The sequence below is a fragment of the Diospyros lotus genome, chromosome 3, assembly GCF_014633365.1.
Source record: "Diospyros lotus cultivar Yz01 chromosome 3, ASM1463336v1, whole genome shotgun sequence".
Taxonomy (NCBI): domain Eukaryota; kingdom Viridiplantae; phylum Streptophyta; class Magnoliopsida; order Ericales; family Ebenaceae; genus Diospyros; species Diospyros lotus.
Window position 1 is genome coordinate 447,483 of NC_068340.1, and position 6,682 is coordinate 454,164.

The following is a 6,682-nucleotide window of genomic DNA, read 5'->3' on the forward strand; positions in this document are numbered from 1 at the left end:
TGAAATTACATTTTGATCTATATATTGTGTTCAGAGGGTGAGACTGAGTTAATTTAGCTCCAAAAGTACTCTTTTAATTAACCACCGCGAGCACGTATATATGATAAGTTTTTCAAAATCAAATTAATAAGTAGAATCTATTAACAACAAAAGTTTTATCTACTGCCGACATTAAACTACCAGCATATGTTAGAATGATGCGTGTTGTGTTGGCCCAGTTTTGGGTCTGCATGCTTGGCCTTGGTCTAGTTTTGGGTCTTTTTGTGATTATCGCCCTTACATGGTTCCCTATGTTCATGTCCTTGATTTCGTAAAGAGACATAAATCACAAGATGTCTCGAGAAGGCTAGAGTTCAAATATACGATCCACCAATGTTGGGATGAGACAGAACTCAACCCTAATCAACCATTTATAACTTAAAGAAACAAGCCGATTTCATATGCAAATAAATGGACTGAATCATACATAAAACATAAACAGAATCAAAAACGTAAACACCAAAGATTTACCGTGGTTCACCCGTTAAAGAGGGCTACATTCACGTTGAGCTTCGGCAAAGGGAGTTCATTGCACTATAGGGATAAAAACGTTTACAGCCACCGATTACAACCAAAAACACTCTCCAATCTCACTGTACAAAACGATCTCTCAAAAATTAACTCAGCCCCATAACCACAATCTAAGATCAAAGGCTTACAACTTAGAGAACGAAAACAAACAGAGCATCTATACAGAGAGAAATGAAAAACTAGAGAATGATCAACAAACTCTAATCGAGACAGATAATCGGAGGCCGTCTTCCACTGCATCCCGAGGCAACTGTAGCAAATATAAAGGAGATTCAAGCGGTGCAGATTACATCGTATAAAGGTGAAGTAGAGCATCGACGATCCGGGAAGAGGCAGGCTAAAAGACAAATCACAACATGCCAAGTGAAACGGCAAGGCAGTTGTCGTTTTGGCCCTCCACCCAGGGCCCAAAACACTGCCATTTTGGGCAGCCATAGGGGTTTCCAAAATGACCCTCCTGCCCTGCCAGAAACGCTGCCGTATTGAAGCTTCACTTTCATACAACAATCTCCATCTTAAAGCTCCAATCATTAAAGGGACAATCCACTAACAGTGCAGCAAGCTACAACCTATGCCATCATTACTTATGTTGTTTGGTTTTTCAACCAACTGTGACATGCAACAAGTCCAAACAATGTTTGAACTTGGCTGCAGTCATAATTTTTGTTCCCATATCAGTTGGGTTGTTTTCTGTTGGGACTTTTTGAATAATTACATTTTCTTTGGCTACTTGGTCCCTTACAAAATAATACTTTACATTTACATGTTTGGTGCTCTCATGATATACAGGGTTCTTACATAAATGTATGGCACTTTGACTATCAGAAAATACTACAACCTTACCTTGTAACATATGAATCTCTTTTAACAAACCTTGGAGCCAGATGGCTTTTTTGAAGGCATCAGTGACAACCACATATTCTGCCTTAGTGGAAGACAGTGCAACCAGAAGCTGCAGTTGAGACTTCCAACTGATGTAATTACCTCATAAGGTAAAGAAGAAAGAAGTTGTAGATTTTCGAGAGTCCCTGTCACCAGCAAAGTTAGAGTCCACATATCCGAATAGATTAAAAACATCACATTTCAGTTTATATATTAACCCAATATCAGCAGAGCCATTAATGTATCTCAACACATACTTTAAAGCTTCCCAATGAATTTTACCAGGGTTAGACATGAATCTACTGAGTAGAGAAATTGAAAATGCTAGATCAGCCTAGTATTAATCAATGAGTACATTATGGTTCCAATGACATTAGCACATGGGATTTTTTCCATTTTAAGCATTTCAAACTCAGATATAGGACACTGTTTCTTAGATAAAATGAAGTGACCAGCCAAGGGAACATTTACTGGTTTACAACCAGACATGCCAAACTTTTGAACAGATTTTAACAAATAATCATGTTGATGAATTTTTAGACAAGAGTTACTCATATCCCTTTCAATAATCATTCTTAAAATTCTTCTAGCAGGCCCTAAGTCTTTCATATCAAAGTTGGTATTTAACATAGATTTTAACTCACATATTTTAAACTTAGACTTGCTAATTAATAAAATGTCATCAACATACAACAACAAGTAAACAGGAGTATCAGATAACATAAAATAGAAATAGTTACCTTATTCACTTCTATCAAAACCAATCCCAGTTGCAAAGTTGTCAATTTTTTTATACTATTAACGTGGGGATTGTTTTAACCCATACAAGGACTTTTTTAACAAACAAACATGATCAGGATGTTTTTTGTTAACATAACCAACTGGCTAATCCATATAAATTAGTTCTTCTAAGTCCCCATGCAAGAAGACAGTTTTAACATCCAGCTGTTCTAATTCTAAATTATACTGAGCAACTATATTACAAGCACCATTCGAATAGTTTTAAATTTGACAACAGGAGAAAATATTTCAATATAATCAATACCTTCCCTCTGGGTAAACCCTTTAGCTACAAGTCTAGCTTTAAATCTTAAGGGATCAGAGGGTAACATACCTTCTTTGACTTTGAACAGCCACTTACACTTTATCAGCTTTTGCTTCTGAGGTCTTGGGACCAATTCCCAAGTGTTGTTGGTTATCAAGGAGTTCATCTCTTAGTCCATAGCTTGCTGCCATTTTAAACAGTCATGGGATCTAACAGCCTCCTCATAGGAGGTAAGCTCATTACTCCTCATCTCCAGACCTACCACTAAGGCACAATAAACCAAATCTGAGTAAGAATATCTTACAGGAGGCCTTATAGTCCTCCTACTTCTATCCCTTGCCAACTGGTAGTCCCTTAGGTTCTGGCGAGGAGAGTCATATTGCTCTTCCTCACATTTAGTAGCTACAGATGGCTCCTCATGATCACTTTCATGATCAGAGGGAAGGTCAAGTTCAGGGTTTGAAACATCTGAGGAGGAAGTAGCTGGAAGATCAGGAACAACTGTCGGTTGCTCCACCTCATTTTGGGTATTTCCAATTATAGGGAAGTCATTTGGGGTGCTAGGTGTGGGATAGTCTTCCAAATTTTCTGATTTATAAGGGAAGATAGATTCATTGAATATAACATCTCTACTTATTATTATCTTAACTCCACCTGAACTCCTATCCCACAATCTATATCCTTTTATACCATCTTGGTACCCCCACAAAAACACATTTGATGGATCTAGGATCCAATTTTCCCATTGATTGGTGGGCATATGCCTCATAACAAAAAACCTTGAGATAATTGAAATATAATTTTCTGCCTGTCTATTTTTCTTCAGAACACTTTAAGTTTAACACAGTAGAAGGGCTACGATATATCAAGTGGGCAGCAGTGGAGAGAGCTTCTCCCCAAAAGGTTTTAGGTAGGCCAGCTGTAAAAGGAAGACATCTAACCTTTTCTAACAAGGTCTTGTTCATTCTCTCAGCCACCCCATTCTGTTGGGGTGTGTTCCTCATGGTTTTATGCCTAACAATGCCATGAGAGTCACAGAACTCATCAAAGTCTCTATTACAAAACTCTAACCCATTGTCAGTTCTTAGGGTTTTAACCCTCTTATCAAATTGGTTTTCTACTAAGGCTTTCCAAGTTTTAAATTTGTCTAAAGTCTGATCTTAAGTTCTAAGAGGAAAAACCCAAACCTTCCTTGTAAAATCATCCACAATGGATAAAAAGTATCTGTTCCCACAGAAAGTAGGCTTTTGAGATGGACCCAACAAATTAGCATGCACATACTCTAAGCATACCTTCGCTAGGTGAGTTCCGGTATGGAAACTCATCCTGTGTTGCTTGCTTAGGATGCATGACTCACAAAAGTTCAAAGGATCTGTAGGCACTGAACCAAGGTAACCTTGGTTTGATAGTGCCTTTAGACCTTTCTGGCTCATGTGACCAAGTCTCAAGTGCCAGAGATCTGTCTTATCAGCTTTAGCCATGCATGTAGTTGAAAAATTAACAAGGGGTAATGAATAACCATTTAAAACATATAGACCATGTTTTTTAGTACCAGTAAGAATTAGGTGTTTATCCTTAAAAACATGCATATTCTCATTTTCTACTTTATAAGAATAACCCAATTCATCTAAGGTTCCAAGAGATATGAGATTTCTTTTTAATCCAGGCACATATCTAACATTAGTGAGAATCTTGATTTTGTTATCATGCACTTTAAAAGATATATCACCCATGCCTTGAACACAACAAGTTTGATTGTTACCCATATAAACAGTTTCTGTTTCTTTGTTACTAAAATTTTGAAACCACTCAATGTTTGGGCACATGTGAAATGAACAACCAGAGTTCATTATCCATTCATTAGCAATAGTTGAACTAGAAACAGTAAGAACTTCAACTAGTTTATTGGAGCTGCTTGCAGTTACTGATGCATCCCCCCCTTGTTTTTGTTTCTTTAGGAAGTCATAACAGTATTTCTTTATGTGACCCTCTTTCCCACAATGGTAGCATTTCCATTTAGGCTTTTGCTTACCCTTTTTACCCTTACCCTTAAATCCTGAACCCAGAGTTTGGTTACTATTTCCTATGTTATTTCTCTTATCAAGTTTACCTTTAACAAACAACTTGTTAGCTGGTTTCTTAGAGGAATTTAATTCTAATTCTCTTGCCTTAATTCTGGAAATAACAAGGTCTAAACTAAGCACAATAACAGTATATTATAAAGCATGTTTGACCACATTATATTCATCAGGCAGTTAATTTAAAAGGATCATAGCCTTACTGGTATCACCAAGGGCTTGATCAGTTCCTCTTAACAATAAACTAAGTTTGGTAAACTCATCTATTTCATCCATAGATTTAGAAACATTCATCTTAAAGTTAAATAGCATACCCTTTAAGTAAACTAAATTTGGAGTAGATAAAATAGAGTATAACGAATCAAGTTTATTCCATAGTTCAAGAGGGGTATTCATGCCATCTACTTTACGTATAACACTATCACCAAGATGTAGAAAAATAAGATTGAATGATTCTTCCCTTACCTCAGCAGCTCTTGCAAGCTGTTCTGCTGTCCATTTTTCTTTGTTGGATTCAAGTGCATCAAGCACTTTATGATGAGAGAGCAGAACTCTTATCTTCTTCTTCCAACTACTAAAATCGCTTTTACCATCGAATGTACAGATTTCAAATAGGGTTGATGTCATTTTCACCTTGTACGAAGGTACCCTAGGAAACCCTAGACACTGACCAAGACTCACTCAGCAAAAATAATAGACCGACGAGAGACTTATAGTAAACCCTAGTAATCCAGAAAAAATGACACCACACGAGTAAACCCTAATTGAGATAAAACTCAGTCGTAGGTACTGCAAGTATAAAGGCTCTGATACCACTGTTGGGATGAGACAGAACTCAACCTTAATCAACCCTTTATAACTTAAACAAACAAGTCGATTTCATATGCAAATAAATGGAATGAATCGTACATAAAACATAAACAGAATAAAAAACGTAAACACCAAAGATATACCGTGGTTCACCCGTTAAAGAGGGCTATGTCCATGTTGAGCTCCGGCAAAGGGAGTTCACTACACTATAGGGATAAAAATGTTTACAGCCTCCAATTACAACCAAAAACACTCTCCAATCTCACTGTACAAAATGATCTCTCAGAAATTAACTCAGCCCCATAACCACAATCTAAGATCAGAGGCTTATAACTTAGAGAACAAAAACAAACAGAGCATCTATACAGAGAGAAATCCAAAACCAGAGAATGATCAACAAACCCTAATCGAGACAGATAATTGGAGGTCATCTTCCATTGTATCCCGAGGCAACTGTAGCAGATATAAAGGAGATTCAAGCGGTGCAGATTGCATCATATAAAGGTGAAGCAGAGCATCGACGATCAGGGAAGAGGCAGGCTAAAAGACAAAGCACAGCATGTCAAGTGAAACGGCAAGGCGGTTGCCGTTTCGGCCTTCCACCCAAGGCCCAAAACTCTTCCATTTTGGGTAACCATGTGGGTTGCCAAAATGACCCTCCTGCCCTGCCAGAAACGCTATTGTATTGAAGCTTCACTTTCATACAACAACCAAGATGACACCAACATATCATGATTCATCCCTTACCATCCAAACTATGCCCTAAGAGCTGCTTCTTCTTTTTCTTCTTCATAAATAGCCTTTTACTTTCCTTTTCAGGATAAATAGCTGCACGTACGTTAGTGTAAAATCTGGGCCTTGTCCTGGGCCATAAACGATGCATGTTGTTTATATTTTAGAAAATGTACAGTTGTGGTTTTTTTTCCTATTATTTGGAATTTTTAATGTAAATTTTTGTATTTATTTTATATATCTATTTGGCTGATATTCCTATAAAAAGGTAGATCTTGGAGCAGTGAATTTGAATTTTTCTAAAGTCACTTGAGAGCTTCAAATTCCTAAGTGTCATCAATGCTAAAGTCCTTTGGTGTGCTCATGGTATCAAAACTTTTAGTTGAACACTTCATTGTTGGAATTGGATGCAGTGATGTGGAGGCGTACATCTAGAAAACATCTGATTAGGAAAGACTGGTAATTAAGTGTGTTCATTTGTAATCTATCTCTCTTTTTTGAGAAATTACATAGTGTATTGTTCATGACTACAAACCCTATTCAATGTGTACGTTACAATTCAATT